This window comes from Peromyscus californicus, unplaced genomic scaffold (assembly GCF_007827085.1).
Source record: "Peromyscus californicus insignis strain IS unplaced genomic scaffold, ASM782708v3 Scaffold_5__1_contigs__length_169319896, whole genome shotgun sequence".
NCBI classification, from domain to species: Eukaryota; Metazoa; Chordata; class Mammalia; order Rodentia; family Cricetidae; genus Peromyscus; species Peromyscus californicus.
Window position 1 is genome coordinate 109,364,192 of NW_026294573.1, and position 18,691 is coordinate 109,382,882.

The window sequence follows — 18,691 nt, forward strand, 5'->3', positions numbered from 1 at the left end:
TCAGCTTTACATGTGGTAACCCTGTCTCCTCAATCAGCTTTGTGCAATGATTCTGCCGCACTGTTTATCTGCAGGTAATCAACATCCTGAACTTCCAGGAAGCTATGGTTTCTCCATTGGAGAGCCTGGCCCACACAATGCCAGCTTTGCTGTGTTAGTGTTTCTATCTTTTCTTCATTCCTTGGCTGCCCTAGTTGGGTCAATCCCTGGAGCTGTGCAAGGAAGAGTCACTAATCAATTTATTAATTCCACCTTGTGATAAATTTCTGGCAGAATACCATAAATTATGGCATTTCCTTCACTTTCCTATTATATGCATAGCATATATTAGATGAAACACACACATACGTGTGTGTATGTATGTGTGTATGTGTGTGTGTGTGTGTGTGTGTGTGTGTGTGTGTGTGTGTGTGTGTGTGTTCAGCATACAAAAAAGTGATAGAGGACAAAAATCACAACGCCACCACAATGTATACCTAAACTTTAAATTCTACAATAGCTAATTTAATTTCCAACAGGTAATTATGGGTTAATGTAAAATGCATCTGTGACACAAAGACTTCTTAAGAGCTAAATAGGTAAGAAAATTGTTTGCAGTAGATAACCAGTCTTTAGAGTTTAACAGAATAACTATATTCCTACAGCAGAGACAGAGCAGATTAACTCTAATCTCTCCTACACAAACCAAAGGAGGATTATATAAGATGACATTTCACTCATGAATTTTGGTAAGACGTGGTGTATTACAGAGAACTGAAAACATCACAAAACAGAAACAAGCATAAAAACTTGCATGAATTTTAGTAAGATCTAAGAGAGGAGGAATACATGTTATAGTTCAGATGTTTAAGGTATTAACTTGTAAAGAATGGAGCAAAACTAGGACAGTAGCTTCAAATATGAGAAGCAGTTTTATAATTCATATAACAGGACATAAATTAGAGTTTCCTGGGAACAGAATGTGTCACTTTTATAGACAAAAGTCTCTCTTCCATCAACTAAGCAAATTTATTGTGATTGGAAATTTGTATACAGCAAGTAGACCGTAACTTGATACATCAAAAGGATTTTCTTTTTTTAATAAAAAATAGTTTAATAATGGGGTTATTAACTAGAGTAATAATGGGGTTACTGTAAAAATTAATAATAATGCTGTTGAACACAGTTATACTTGACTGGGTTTAAATCTATAATTTTTCCTTGAAATCTAGGTACAGTGTTTCTGTGAATATATAATCAAAAGAGAGCAGCACACTTATATCTGTCTCCTCATCCTATTTTATTAATTTTTACTAAATAATAAATTCTAATTTTTAAAAAATTCAAAATTTTTGTATAGAACTCTGTCAGTTACTTCTGCTTCTTTTCCCACATGGAAACTCAAGTAAATGCCTCCAGAATTTCTGCATGAATTTCTAAGAGCTCTTCCTTAACTGCGCTAAACTATTGACTTTGTAACAGCTAACCAGCTATATTAGTCTATCTTATTTCAATGTCAATTAAAAAACCAAAACAAAACACACCAACCACTAAGCCTCGGGTTCCTCGTGGCTTTACCTAGCAGGTCCGCATAGAGGATGATTAGACTACCAGCCTGAGTGCAGGTGTCTGGGATGGTCTGCACTTGGCTGTGCTGGGGGTGGAGGTCATTTGTTTCACCCCTTGGCGTCTCTATAAAAACCCTGGGGCAGAGACAGTCGGCCGTTGGAATAGGTTCCAGGCCCTCTCGAGGCTATCCTTTATTTTTCTATTTGTTTATCTCCACAATAAATCCTTCTATCTAATATTTCCTGCTGCTCGCACTCAAGAAAACTTTGGAGAACTGTTGGGGTGGTGGGTAAACGCCCCACACTTCCATGATAAGATTCTTCTCTTTTTGTTTTTGTTTTTTATTTTTGTTTTATTTGGTTTGACTTTTGGTTTTTCTTTTAAATTTGGGTGTGTCGGGAGGGGAGAGGCAGGATGCAAGGGGACAGGGAGATGAGTGGGATCGGAATACATGATGTGTAATCTACAAAGAATCAATAAAAGTAAAAAAAAGATTCTATGATGACAACTAGGTTATTTGCTAGGCTGGTCACCAGAGTAGACCAGTCCAGGCATCCTCTGGACCACTGCCAGCAGACTAAGGTGGGTGGCTTGGGAAAGAGGGCTGAGGGGTGGGAGGAGGGAGGAGAGGGGGTCTATGGATAGCATGAGGAGTGAGTAGAAAATTTCTTAATAAAGAAAAATAAAATAAAATAAAATAAATAAAAAAAGTAAAAGAAGAAAAAAAAGATGTCAAAGTCTGATCATTACAGGCTTATGTTCTCACAGGCAAATATCAGATGAAACAAAGGTTTACAAAGTTTGTCAGAAACAAGATGAAAACCTACCCAAAATAATTAATGGTGTTACTCCACTAAATCTTAAAAACAGAAGGAAATGACAAAAGATAAAAGAAATACTATAATGTAGGTGTTCAATATGCATTTATTATAAATGATAGGAACTATAAACAAGATAGAAACAGTCAATCATAAAACCACCCCAGTGGATGCTGCAAAACATGTGGGGAAACACCACATTTATTCATCATTTTTAGAACACTGCAACAGAGAACATTTACTTTAAAAAGCAAGTTATCATAAAAATTATACCAATTATTTTAAAGGCTGGTACCTAAAAATAATACCTTTTGGAGCAGAAGAAAAAACGATAGGCATTGTGATTCAACTCATGTGAGTAGGGAAAGATAATTTAAAAATGTGAAACATAAAAGGATTATAAATACTTTTTATCAATATTGGTAAAGAAAACATAAATAATTAAAAATAATACAGAGTTCAGTATTAGTACAAGATAAGTTTTGTTTTGATGAGCTCTACATTTTCTAATAATTTTGCTAGTGCATAAGAATTACTTATATAGAATGTGTAATGGAAGTAAACCTCCCATACAGTGCTTGTCAGTGGGACACAGGGAGGGATGCTGGCACTGCCCTACAAGAAGGGTGAGCTTCTGTCTCACTTCAAATGAGAAAAATATAAAATAGAAAAAGTCAAACAAAGAAAGCTCTGATTGTTAATAAAAACATAAGCACTTAGAAATCAATGAAATGCAGAAATGCATCAATTTTTAAAAATTTTCCACTGTATAGAAAGGCGTTTTAGTAAAAATAAATGAATGAAAATATACTATGTCCATGAAAATAATATTGCATAGTAATAAATAGTTTCTACACTGTTGGAGTAATGTAAAAGAATGCTGTTCAAAATGTCATCATGGTTATATTTATTTCAGATTTCCTTTGTTAATTTTTTTTTTGCATTTAAAATCTATTTAAAGTCATAAGTAACAAAATGAACCAGAAAGTTTCTGAAGACTAAGAACAAACTGCAGTAAGCTCTTGTTTGATTGTAAAGCTGCAGTAGTCAAGAAAATGTAATGTAGTAATAATTACGGTGGAGGCTGACAAAACCACAATATTGGCTTTGAAAATAGACAACTTAAATGAATTTGTCACAGAATATTAAAATGCTAAAATATACTTAACCATGTTTATGAAATTTTATAGGAATGTTTGGATAGTGTATGACCTCCAGATAAGAAATTATTTTAATCTAACACAAAGGTTACAATATAAGTGAAATAATTTATAAGCCATTTTAATTAAGAATTTCTCTGCCTGGTGTGGTTGGTGTGGACATATGCCTTTAATCCCAGCACTCAGAAAACAGAGGCAGGGATATCTCTGTGAGTTCAAGGCCAGCCTGGTCGGCAAAGCAAATTCCAGGTCAGCCAGGGCTGTTACACAGAGAAACTGTGTCTCAAAAAACCAAAACCAAAACCAAAAAAAAAAAAAAAAAACAGAATTTCTCCTTGTGAAACATTATAAATATATTGAAAGCAGAAGTAACACGCTATGATAAATGCTATGATTAAGGTATTTGCAACTCATTAACTGATAATGCAATAATATTGAAAACAAAAGTTTCTTAAAGAGCAAAACTACAAACAGCTATGTAGAAAGCTTGGTGAGGGGAAGACATGAAGAAATTTATACAACACACATACCAAAATAACATTAAAAGATGCTCAATAATATGAATGGTTGTAGAAACAAGCTGCAGCTGTGCTGTCATACTGTAAATTTTACATCGATCAGATTGGCATATATTTGGAAACAGCAAGTTCCATTGTGTATTTGAAAGTTAGCACCTGTGTAGTAATGGAAGTATAAATCAGCTGCAGCACCATTTTGGTGAACAATTACTTTTCTTTCCTCAAAAAAACAAAACAAACAACAAAAAAAACAAAACAAACCAACATTCACTTGCCCTCTGACATATTGTTCCATATTGGAGCACTATTCTAGAGAAATTATCCTATACAAATAACAAATATATAAATGAAAAAATCCTCACCCATGTCCAGCAATGGTACTTACAGGAACATTTATGCTAGGACAGATAAGAACAGACAAATGTATACAAGGAAAGCACTGGGTAAATAAAACAGTATCATATGTTAAATTCAAATATGTTACAAAATAAGAATATATCCTAAGTAATTCTAACAGCATATGTTTTTAAATGTGAAGGCAAATCATACATTATTAGGGATTATGATTGATCAAGTGAATAAAGGCCAGATTGAAAATAGCACTTACCCAGGTAAAAATTTCTAGCTAGGAAGTTTAAAGAATCCATAGTCATTTCACAGAAGCTATATATTCTATTTGTTGTTATTTCTTTAACTTGATATTCCTTTATTTTGGGTTTTTTTTTTATTTTATGCTTTTATTACAAATATTATTTTTATTTCATTGTGTATTGAAATTATTTTCAAGAAAAAAACAATATATGATTTCTTTCCTAAGCAACATGCAAAAAATATAACTTACTTTACGTTAAATCATAAATTAGGGATTATTAATTATTTAGGTCAATGATAAGATAACAACAACCTTGAGGACATACTGTCAATTTTCATTCCAGTATAAAAAGATGAAGTCACTATCAAATAATAATCTCATGAGTTCTGTTACTCTTTCTGTGAATACATGGAAGCTAGAAATGTCTATCATTTCAGGCTACTGCAGCAGTATTGATTTCTGAGCCATTAGCTGAGACAAAAATAATGTATCAGGTGACCTAAAGTGGGCAGTAGTAAGTGTGGTGATTTCTAGTGTGGTAATATATTGGAGGAAAAGGATACACTTTAAACTTAGTAGCCATAATAAAAATCTCTTTGTCTCCGAAGTCTTAAAACCCACTATAGAACTGTGGACAATCATGTTTCTAAAGAAATGGAGTAAAGACAATAGAGGGGACCTTGACCTTGAGAAGTCACAAAAGCCCACACAAACATACACATGGGTACAAACACCACACACACACACACACACACACACACACACACACTTGTATGCATACATATATGGTGTAATGCTACCAAAACAACTGGCTTCAATTTTATTCATACTTACCAGATAGGAATAAAATCTTATTTATGTTGATGCTCCAAGATTTTATATATTATTGCTAAATCATCTTTAAATTCATTTTTACCACAGAAAAGTTTAAATTTACAATTTTATAATAATATTTAAAACCCCTGTGTTCTCATAAATTAGCTTCAACAATTATTAAAGTACAATTATTGCTTCCCCATAAACTCACATTTTCCCTCTTTTTACACCATTTTAACACAAATTCTAGCCACCATAATTTCATCTACAATCACTTTTTTCTTGCACAACTTGAACAAACTGCCTACCTGGTTTGCATTCGTTGATGTGATAAAACACTTGACCATAACCAATTTGGAGAGAAAAGAGTTTATTTTACCTCTAAAGGTAATAGTCCATCCTGAAGACAGCCAGAGCAGGGACTGAAGGCCGAACCAGCAGGTGAGAATTGACATAGAGATCACCCAGGAAGGCTGCTTCCCTCCTTGCTTACTTGCTTGCTAGCTTCTGCTGGCTTCAGGAGCTCCCAAGCTCATAAAGTCCAGGATGACCTGTTCAAGAGTGGCATCACCCATAGTGGGACAGTGCCTCCACATCAATTAATAATCAAGAAAATGCCCCCACAGTTATGCCCATGGGTCAACCTAATGCAAGCAATTGCTTAGTTGAGGGCCCCTCTTTCTGTGGCATCAAGTTGACAGCCAAGATTAGTTATCACGGGACCTTTAATAAGATTATTGAAAATTATTTAATGTACCCTATAAAATAATTTTTAACTTCACAAATACACAGTGTGTGAAAATAGGTTTTCATTACGAAATATTTTTGATCAAATTGACAGCCAAACAAGCTGAGATCATAATTTAATTAGTAAATTGTCTTTTAATTTAGCTATCACTCTGTCTCTATTTATAGTCCATTTTGAAGAATTAGAGTATTATTTACCCTAAAGATTCCTCGGTTTGACAAGATTTAACATTGTCTTCTCTTTCCTGTTTTTCCTACAAAGCATTAACTAGAAGTAGTATTTGAATATCGTACGGTAAAGACAATTTGTATCACCTTTAAGAAGTCCCTAAAATCATGGTCTTTTTTTGTTGTATCATCAAATGCCTGTGATCCATTTCAATCCTCATTTATTGTGGGTTATATAAGAGTTTATATTATCACTGTTGTTCCATTTACACACACTAAAGAGTCAGGATTTATGTGGCACAACTGAAATCTCAGCACCAGGAAGTTGAGGAGAAAAATGTACTGTTTAAGACCAGGGTTTCAGAGTGAGACTATCTCAAAAATAAAAAAATAAAAATTGTAAAAAGTATGAGGGATTGGATTGATGGTAAGTAGGTAAAACTGTTGTTTTCCAAGAATAAGGACCTGAATTCAAATACCAAAATGTACATAAAAAGTTGGGCATGATCTCCTGTGTTTGTAATCCCGGGATTGAAGGTCAGAGACAGTGAAATCCCAAGGCTTGCTGGCCCTTCATGACACATGGAAAACTGGTTGGACCCAGGTTCGTAAAGAGACCTTCTTTCAAAGAAGACGCTGGACATCGACCTCTCACCTTCATCCCACACACACTGGCAAGCACCGACCAACAAACACCAGCAGGACACAAAGACAAAAACAAAAGGACAAAAGGAAAGGGAGGTAGAGAGAAAAGAATCACAAAGAATGAAGTAACTAGTAAAAATACATTTAAATATACTTTATTCAGATCCACTTCTCTTACTTTACTTCACTCTTCATTTACACTATCTGTAGGAAAGGTAGAATAAATATGTGTTCCTTTTCATTTAAATTCAGTTTCTAAAAGCATCAATAAATTCCTTATCAGAATCTTTAACAGTTTTAAGTAGTCTGTGCACATTAACCAGAGTCAGTTGCTTTTTTCTTGTTTGTGCCATAGTAGATTTAAATAATTTTTAATAATATTTGTATTGATTATTTGGGAATTTCACATCATGAATCTTGATCGTACTCACTTGCCAGTCTGCCCAGGTCAACCCACTAGCCTTGTGATCTCCAATTACCACCCTCTCTCCCCCAAAACAAGAAAAAAAAACAGTCCAATTTGTGCATCCATATAATCACTGGAGCATAGTCAAACTCCCTGTGGCCAGTCCATTAAAGAAAACTGAGTCCTTCCCTACCAAGACCTCCACCAGAAGCCATCAGCTGTGGAGAGCTACCCTTCAGCATCCTTATCACAAGTTTGAAGAGCTCTCTTTGGTGGTTTTATGTCTAGGCTGTTACTCTTTTGGGGAAGGAAGGTAATTTTGTTATGTTTTGTTTTGTCCCAGTTATTCTTTTTATAGATGATAAAAAATGTTGATCTTGAACTAGCAGGACCACCTGTAAGTTATTAAAGACAATTATACCAATGAAGTCACCAATGTAAATTAGGCTTTAGCTCCTTTTGGATAACCAGTTACTAAACATGTCTGGTAAAATATACAATGTGCCTATATATATATATATATATATATATATATATATATATATATATATATATATATATATGTATGTATGTATGTATGTATTAATGCTCACTTCTAAACCTCATGTTGATTCTTTTCAGTCCTTTTGGTTTGAGTGACATTATGTAGTAACATAATCAGGAAATGTTAACGGAAGTTCTTAACTGTTCATAATAGTTTACAGTCCTTAAGTATTAAAAATCACATTTTCAAATGCGACTGGGGAGATGGCTCAATGGTTTAACCACCTTCCATACTTAAGTATGAAGCCTGGAATTTGTATCTCCAGATCCCAAGTAAATGCTTGTTAGGTATTGTAGCCAGCCTGTAATTCTAGGGCTGGGAAGGCAGAAACAGGACCTCCAAGGTAAGCTGGGTAGCCAGACTATCTGTACTGGGGAATTTGGGCTTCAAATGGAAGACTTTATTCAACAAATAAGGAGGAGAATGATGGAGGAAGAATCCTGATGTCATCCTCATGCCTCACATACACACATCCATGCACACCTCACACATACAAGAGAATGAAGATTTTTCTGGAGATAAAATCCTAATATAATGATTTACTTATCCAAATACATTTTTCTCAAACTCACTCAGTGTTCCATTTTGTGAGTTTTTTTGTTTGTTTGTTTGTTTGTTTTGTTTTTTGTTTTTGTAGTCTGGGCTTAGAATTCATCATGTAGAATAAGTTGGCCTTGAATTTATAGAACTAGGCCTGCCTCTGCCTCTCCAGTGCTGGAATTAAATGTATTGATTCTCACTGTTTTTAAACTGGGATGATGGTACTCATCCAGTAGTCCTAGCAGTTAGGAAATAGTGGTAGGAGGATTCTAGGTCATCATTACCAACATGATGAGTTTGAAGTCATCCTCACCTTCATGAGACTCAAAACTAAGAATAAGTAGAATTTTTAAATTCATTATTTTATTTTGTACTTGTATCATTTCTCTTCTACCCTTGATTTTTTAACTCCCCAGTGGAAGCTGCTTCTCTTTTCTAGGAGAGCAAGGCTTCTTTCCTTTTGCCTTTGTTTCAGTCTTGAGTAAGGCCCACTGGTGGCCCGGAGCTCCTGCTGTGCCTTTAGGTGCCTGCTTCCTGCTGAAGGGGCTGAAAGCCTTCATTGTTAAGTAGCAAGCTCCCACATCCATTCATCCACCGCTGAGGTCAGTTCCAGACTGACTGTGGTAGTATCTTGGCTGGTGGGAAGCAGCATGAGATCTGGGGACCTCATTTTTCTATGGTGTTTGACTGAAAATGAAGAACATACATTATTCAAAAATTGTCTGTCCTCCTGGGCTACATCTCTGGCTCTTTAGATGAGGATGAATATTGTTGTGGGGTTAGGGGGTGATTTTTTTTAATCTTCATTTTGTTTTCATGCATGAATCTGTTGTAGTTTCTTTTTTGTAATAATCAATCCAGAGTATATTCTCTCCATCTTTAAGTCTTGCTCTGTTTAAGATACATTATCAAAGAAGTTTAGTTGTAATATAAAGGCAAATAGAAAAAACGTACTGTCTATCCTCTTAGAAGTGAAGCAATAAATTTCATTTTAACTTCCTTGTTTTCCAAAAGCGCTTATGTTCCATATCTGAAAATACTTTCTTATGCCATTTAATCCTCAGATGAAAGTTTTGTTATACTTTCAGATTTGTATATATCTTTAAGTATTTCCTTAAGGTAAACTATATCCCTGTGATAGGGTGTTTGTTTTTTCCTTCTCTATTTCTTTAATCCTCTGCTCTTCTATCACATGTAGACACTGGAATTATCTACAATTCTTCTTAAGTCAATGTTCAGTGAATGATTCCTTTTCCTGCTTTTTCAAAAATGTAATGTTTAATCCTCTACATGCTTATTAGCTGTGGAAGTTTTCCATCCACATTATTTGAATTAATCTCTTACTTCTGACATAACTAATCATCATAACTTAATGAGATGAGCTCAGTATCTCAAAATAATGTGAATTTATTTTTATAAAGTTCCTTATCTCAGAAGTTAGAAATGGATCAGTATGCCTGCATGCCTTTTATACCTTTTAGAGACAAAAGTGACAATTTCTTTGCAATTTTTGGTTTTGAGAATCCTCACTAAGCCCTATAATTGCCACTCCCTCCATGTTCAAAAGCAATAACATGGCACTTAAAATCAATTTTTTGTATTTCTTTTAGAATTTTTTAATAAGTACTATGTTTCTATCAATTCCATCACTCCCTCTCCCTTTCTAGTTCCTCCTGACCTCCCAAATCTCTCTCAAATTTATGGATGATTTTTTACAATAGTTATTATTGTTACATGCATGAGAGAGAGAGAGAGAAAGAGAGAGAGAGAGAGAGAGAGAGACAGAGACAGAGACAGAGAGAAAGAGAGACAGAGAGACAGAGAGAGGGAGACAGAGAGAGAGAGAGAGAGAGAGACAGAGAGAGAGAGAGAGAGAGAGAGAGAGAGAGAGAGAGAGAGAGAGAGAGAGAGAGAGAGAGATCCTTCTAATGCCTTGGAGAAAAAGAGAGAGAGAGACAGAGAAAGAGAGAAAGAGAGAGATCCTTCTAATGCCTTAGAGAAAAAGAGAGAGAGAGAGAGAGAGAGAGAGAGAGAGAGAGAGAGAGATCCTTCTAATGCCTTACTTAGTTGTATGCACAAATACTTAATGACATAATGAGTATTGTACACAAATTCCGAGTATTGGGCTGAGGCCATCAGTCAGAAGCCATAATTCTGCTTACTGCACCATAAAATTGTTTTATTACCCAGTTTGGGAGTAGACCTTTTACAGTGTTCATCTTGTTATTTATTTGCACAATATCCTTTAGTGATCGGGGATATTCCTTGTCTAGATTGAGCCACTGTCTTCTGTATGGAAATACTGTGCACAACCTGTTCCTATTTTTTTTCTCTGATTTATGCTGCTTGTGTTTCTAATATATACCTGGCTATTCCAATATGTTTTACTCACTTGCTTATTGTCTGTGAGCATTTTTTCCTCACAGACATAGTGTTAAGGTTCTTTTTGTTTTTGTAATTCATAATTCTATGACTTCATGGAAATTTGGGGAAAAATAACAATAAAGTACCAGCTTGAAAATCTGTGTCCTTACACTCTAACTGAAAGTGTTAGGAGGAGGAGCCACAACATTAAAAGAGAAGGATGTTCTCTTGACTCTGTGATACATTGCTAACTTACTACTTGACTTCTGAAAATGCGTTTCAACCATGGTTCATCTCAACAGTTTACCCAATTACCCTTTCCTATAGTGCAGCCCATTTTTTTGCTTCTGCTTCAAGAGAAGAAACTGTTATTGCCTAAATGTTAATTATTCCAGAAAGACCATGTGTTGAACACAGGTTGCCGGCTAGGACGTTGTTTCAGGATATCATGGTTACATAAAGAGGAAGAGCATAACTCCACGAAGGTCAACAGTGACAGACATTTGAGTGTATCTTTCTTTCTCTCCCTGAGTTTCCTATTTGAATGAGGTCAATAGCCTACATCAGGGGATCTCTGCCATGATGTTCTAACATGACACAGAAACAGAGTCACTGAAACAAATACCAAAAACTAAAATCTATAATCTATGAGCTGAATAACCATCTCTTAAATTGTTTCTCAAAAGCTATTCTATCACAGCAATATAAGATCTGACCTATCTAGACAGTTGATACCAGAGAAGTAGGGCCAACACTTTTCTTATAGGAAGAATTTAGAAGAGTCTGAAGATGGGAGATAGACAGGTTCGAATATTACAATTTTACTCTAATGAGAAATAATGCTAGAATCAACTTTTGTGAATAAAAAAAAAGATTTTATAAAAACAAACAAAAACAAAACGAAAGAAATGAAAAAGAGAGAATAATTCTATATGGTGCCTGTGTCCTGAAACTTTTTGAGAAATTAAGTTTAAGGGCAAGGAACAGATTATCTGGCTGGGGACATTTTAAGCAGTACACCATTCAGGCTGTGGCATAGTTATTACTAACTGTTCTTGTCTACGTTACAGAACAGTTATTAGAAGAAAAAAGCTAAGGAAAAATAATCAATGTGTAGTTTGGTCAGAAAGGCTATGTAAATTGAGCGTGAATGAAACAATGCTTTCTAAAAAGATTAGTACTATTAAAATAAGAAACATGCTTTCATCACCTCTGTGGGAAAGAAGCTTGCAGTGCATCTCAGAAACTGACATTCACTATCTGTGGAAAGCTCAAGAGTGTTGAAAGGTAAATTCACTTGAAAGGTTTTCCCTTGAGAAGAGGACTCTGGATTATACTGCACACACAAGGCTGGATAGGAGGGGTTTTATTAGTTGTTTGGGAGGTGTATATCAATATATCAAGCTCTCAGGCACTGAGAGTCCCTAGCAACCAAAATCTAGTGGGGCCCATCTAGCACTCTAGTCTCTAAAATACCTCTGCAACATCCATGTGATTCTGCTTATTCAGCAATGCAAAATTCTAGACGTGTGTGGCAAAGGATATTTCGAAAGAAATTGCAAGGAAAAGTGTTTGAAGACAGGCCATGTGCCACATGTGTCCTCTCAGGCTGCACCTGAGAGTTATGTGTGCTGTTGTGAATGTGAAGCCTAGGTTGCCATGGGAATTGTGAAAGTGATGGCTAGTTGTACATGTCACCTTGCCACAATCTACAATTGCCCGTGAGATGGTCTTAGTGAGGAACTCTTTAGATTAAATTGGCTCATGGGTGTGTCTTTGGAGAACTGTCCTGATTTTTAATTAATGTAGGAAGATATCACTCACTTCTTAGACTGGGGTTCCTGAATTATATCAGACAGGATAAAACTAAAAGAGAAAAGCAGTAAGCAGACAGACAGCCTGGGTGCTTTTACATCTCTCTGCTCTGGACTGAGAATAACTAACTGCTTGCATTCCTGCTTCTCCTGAAAGATGGATTTTAACCTACAATTATAATGAAAATAAACTTTCTTTTCTCATGTTACTTTTGACTGGGATGTTTTATAATAGTAACTGAGATGAAACTAGGACATTGGTGATAACAGAAATGTGGAGTATTTGCCAAGGAAGTACTCAGGCAATGAGTAACATCAGGCAAGAGAGCAGGACTATGGGATACAATGAACACTTCTATGGAGGGAATTCCATAAGACCTTAGAACTCATATCATTCATCATGTACCCCAGATGTTGAATATGAAGCTCTGAGATGTAAGTTTTGTACTGCTAGACTTTTTTCTTGTTTTAATATCTTTAACCCTTTATTTAACATCATCCCGTCCTTTAGAGATAAGAATATTTATTACTTAACATTATGTCTCAGATCTGTGAAACTTGTTTGAGTCTACAGAGGACCATGCTAAGTGTTTGTCTTGAGTCTCAGAAAACAATGAGAACTTTAGTTTCTGAACAAGGTTGAAATTATTAAGACTGAAGATTATTGGGACTAACTGTATTTTGAATCATGAGGTGGCTGTTGGCCTTTGGGAACAGAGAGAGAATGAGCTCGGCTTAAATATCAAATGTCCGCTACAGGTTCCTATGATTATGTGGCTGTGTCCCAGCTAGTGAAGCTATTTGACAAAGTAAACTTGCTGAGGGAACTGGGTTAGTAGGTGTGTACCTTTTAATATTATTCCAACTGCCTATGCCCCATCCCTCATTCTGCCTTCTGTCAGACATAGATGTGTAGCTCCTACCACATGCTCCTATTAATATGGTGTTCTTCCTCAGGCAGATGTTCTGCCACAGGCCAGGGCTGGTTTTAAGCAATGACTGTGAACTAACACATCTCAAACCATGAGCTCAAACCATTTTTCCATCCTTAATCTGTTTATATCAGATGTTATACCACAATGCACAATGTTTCAGTGTTAGGGAAACTTTAAAAAAGTTTAAAGAAAACGGTTATGTTGGTTAATATGGTCAAATTCTCCAGGCTTAGAATGTCTTAGGTTTGCATTTTCTGGAAAAAAAAAAGTTAAATAAAAAGGAGGGAAGATGCACCCTATAGGAAGATGGGAAAACCCCATGTTCTGGGGTTCTAGGCAGAATGAAGAGGAAAAAAAAGACAGTTGAGCACCAGCTTTCTTCCTCCCTCTGCTTCTCAGCAGTGAACGCTATGTTCAGTTAGGCCCTTTCTGTGAGGATGGACTCACATGTCTGAAAACATGATGCAAAATCAATGAGTGTTCCCTAAAATTGCCAGATGTTTGGCCACAGTAATACAAAAGATCCAATACAGATAGCTAGTCAAATTTTCTCCTTTACACGCAAGAGGCAAGACTTGTTATTTCATTAAAGTGGTTGGGAGTGGAGGTGAGGGGCAAAACTAAGTCTGTTCCTCCCTTTCCTTTCTGTTTCAAGTTTTGATTAAGTTTTGTTTGTTTGTTTGTTTGTTTGTTTTTAATGCTGGGTCAATAACATTCACAGTTTATTACATTAAGCTATATTCCATGACTCAGTCCATCACTCTTTTTGTTTCTATGAACACAGAGTTATTGTTGTTTTATAAATTGTCTTGGGATTATAGTTTTAGAAGAAGGAAAATCTATGGTGATACTCTAATAAACTTGATCTTGATGAGATTCAGTTTCCATTAGTCTTCATCTATGCGTAGAAAGAGGGATCATTCACTTCAATGAGAATGGAACCAATTCAGGATTTATTTATTGATCAAGAAAAGAAATGAGATAGGGACAGAACAGGTATTTATTTTAAAATAACTCATATTTTAAAACAAATCATTGTATTATTTTAAATCAAAATATGGTTATATCATTTGTCCTTTTCCTTTTCCTTTTCTCCTCCAACCTGTCCTATATGCTCCCCTTGCTCCTTCTCAAATCCATGGCCTTTTGTCTTTAGTTGCCATACATACATATATACCCACATATGTATATATGTATGCATATTTATAAACATATAAATAAAACCTGTTCAGTCTGTGTAATGTTCTTGTATGTGTGTTTTCAGAACTGATATTCAGAGCTCTTCTGTGAGGAAGAATACTTCTCCCGCTCTCAGTATTACTTAGTGGTCTGTAGTTTTTGTCCAGGCCCATGAGATTCTCCCTTCCATGTCAGCATGTCTATCAATGTCCTCCCTGTACAGGTCTTGTCAAGACAACCATGCTGGTGAGAGTTCATAAGTATAGCTTCTCTGATACCTCTAGGAAGTTCAATCTCATTGCCAAATTCCAATCTTTCTGTCTCCTTCTCTGCTAAGTTCACTGATCCTTAACTGGAGTTGTGTTGTAGATATTTTAGTTTGGACTAGGCATCACAGGACCACTTGCTCTTTGCATTATGATCAATTGTGGTTTTCTGTAATGATCTTCACCTGTTACAAAGATATGTTGAGCAACATTTTTTTTCATTTTTCTTTATTAAGAAATTTTCTACTCATTCCACATACCACCCACAGATCCCCCCTCCTCCCTCCTCTCACCCCCCAGCCCTCTCTCCCAAGCCACATGACATCCCCACATCCCCCAAATCAAGGTCTCCCATGGGAGTCAGCAGTACCTGGCACACTGAGCCTAGGCAGGTCCAAACCCCTTCCCACTGCACCAAGGCTGTGCAAGGCACCACAGGCACCGGATTCCCAGAAGCCTGCCCATGCAGCAGGGACAGACCCCGATCCCCCTGCCTGGGTGCCCCCCAAACAGTTTGAGCCAGACAACTCTCTTCCATATCCAGAGGGCCTAGTCCAGTCCCATGGGGACTCCACAGCCACCAGTCCACAGTTCATCGGCTTCCACTAATGTGGCCAATCATCTCTGCATGTCCTCCCATCATGATCTCGATGTCCCTCGCCTGCAGAATTCCTCCTCTCTCTCAGCAATTGGATTCCCGAAGCTCAGCCTGGTGCCTAGCCATGGATCTCTGCATTTGCCTCCATCAGCCACTGGACAAAGGCTCTATGATGACAGTTAGGTTATTTGCTAGACTGGTCACCAGAGTAGACCAGTCCAGGCACCCTCTGGACCACTGCCAGCAGACCAAGGTGGGGTCATCCTTGTGGATTCCTGAGAGCCTCCCCAGCACCCTGCCTCTTCCTATTCCCATGATGTCCTCATCTATCATGGTATCTTCCTCCAAATCCTCCCACTCTGTCCCTGTTCCAGCTTGACCCTCCCATTCCCTATGTTCTCATTCCCCACTCCTTGCCCTCTGCCACCCCCCCAACACCCAGTCTGATCATGTAGATCTCATCTACTTCTTCACAGGGTCATCCATGTGTCCCTCCTCGGGTCTTTCCCTGTTAGCTAGCCTCTCTGGAGTTGTGGGTTGCAGTCTGGTCATCCCTTCTCTCACATCTAGAATCCATTTATGAGTGAGTACATACTATGTTTGTCCTTCTGAGTGTGGGTTACCTCACTCAAGATGATATTTTCCAGTTCCATCCATTTGCCTGCAAATTTCATGATATCATTGTTCTTTACTGCTGAGTAGTACACCATTGTGTATATGTGCCACATATTCTTTATCCATTATTCAGTTGAGGGGCATCCAGGTTGTTTCCAGGTTCTTGCTATTATGAATAATGATGATATGAACATAGTTGAGTCCTTGTGGTAGGATTGAGCATTCCTTGGGTATATGCCCAAGAGTGGTGTAGCTGGGTCTTGAGGAAGACTTATTCCCAATTTTCTGAGAAACCGTCATACTAATTTCCAGAGTGGCTGTACAAGTTTGTATTCCCACCAACAGTGAAGGAGTGTTCCCCTTTCTCTACATCCTCTCCAACATAAGTTGTCTTCAGTGTTTTTGATCTTAGCCATTCTGACAGGTATAAGATAGTATCTCAGAGTTGTTTTGATTTGCATTTCTCTGACGACTAAGGATGTTGAGCAATTCCTTAAATGCCTTTCAGCCATTTGTGATTCTTCTGTTTAGAATTCTCTGTTAAGCTCTATAGCCCATTTTTAATTGGATTGTTCAATATTTTGAAGTCTAGCTTTTTGAGTTCTTTATATATTTTAGAGATCAGCCCTCTGTCAGATGTGGTGTTGGTGAAGATCTTTTACCATTAGGTAGGCTGTTGAGCAATATATTTTTTAACTAGAGCATAACATGTTTTCCATTTCTACAAATTGCATTTTAATTATTTATTTTGTTTTCTGACACTATAATAAAATTACATAACTTTGCCCCTCTTGTCCTCCCTCTACACCCCCAATATATCCCCCCTTCCTTTCTTTCAAATTCATATCATCTTTTATTATCAATTTTTGTTAATTTTTAATCATTTCACTAAAGTGAGTTCACCTAGATTTCAAACAGAAGCTTAAGAAAACAGAAATGTGTGATGGGGTTGGAGTTGAGGCAGGAAGCCCTAGAGAGGGTGAAACATAGGGCTGATGAATGAAGTCTAAGCATCATTGGGGTCTCAGTTTATTTGAAGATGCTGGAGCACAGAATGTTTGTGGAGGAAAACCACAGAAAAACCTGGACATGCAAGAGAGAGAAATCCCAGAATGCTGTAAGAATGAGTATTTAGGGGCCTCTGCCAATAGAGAATAAACAACCTTTTGATTCTCTTAATACTTGAATTCTGATTGTACAATACTCCTTACCAATGGGACATCAGTACATTATGAACACTATAGATAGCACTGTACTGCTTATATAATGTTTTGTCATAAGAAGGCCTTTACTGTTGCTGTGATAGAACACTTTGATCAAAATGTCTTCAGAAGGAAAAGTTTACATCAGCTTACGCTTTCAAGTCACACTCCATTAATGAGGGAAATCAGGGCAAGAACTCAAGGCAGAAAGCTGGAGACAGGGGCTATAGAGCAACACAGATTACTAGTTCACTTTCTAGCTTGCTCAGCCAGCTTTCCTTTATAGCTCAGGATCACATGGTTCTTTCTTTCATGGCCCAGGTCTTACTTTAGCAGTTTAATTTATAAAGTAGAGAGAGCATGAGATTAGTAGTAAAAAAATTAGTAATAAACTAAAACACAACATAGTGTAGAAAAGTTACATGATTTTGATCTTTCTTTTTCTCCACCCCCATTCTCTCAACAGCTTATTGTGCACTACTCAACTTTCTTCTTGTAAATTCATGCTAAGTTAAATGAAACGAATGGCATATATATGGCAAATAAGCATTGGACTTCTGCTGGCCTTATGAAGGTACACCAGAAGTTTCTTATGCTTCAGGTGGCTCAGGCTCATCAAGCAATAATGATATTGATATTTTACTAACAGAAGTACATGATAATAATGAAAAATGAAGATTGGTAGTTTTTATTTTCATAAATCAATGAAAGAGCATTGGGAGTTGTTGCATATTTATTTCTAACTCTTCCACCTGTTCTGCTGATATTCCAACTCTTTGATAATCAACATGTGACATCAATGCTGTGTTCATCCTAAGAATCAGATTCTGTGACTTCGTGTCTTAATGTCTGTGGAATTCAAGACACTTCAGCAAATATTGGAAATGTCCAGGTTTTCTGTCTCTGCTTCTCTTTCTTTTTCTCATTTTTGGAGATAATGCAACATGTTTTTCTATTTCATCATTTGTCCTACTTCGAAGTTCCCTTCAATGTGTACTTATACCTCCATCCATCTCTCTGTGTGTATAATGTGTAATTAGACATGCATACCACAAAATGTATGTGGAGGTCAGAGGACAATTTGGTAGAACTGGTCCTCTCTTTCTACCTTATGTGACTCCTGAGGGAATCAAATCCATGTTGTCAGTCTTGTTAAGGCACTCCTCTACCTGCTCAGATTTGTCAGCAGGCCTGTTCTTACTACTTCTTTATTCAG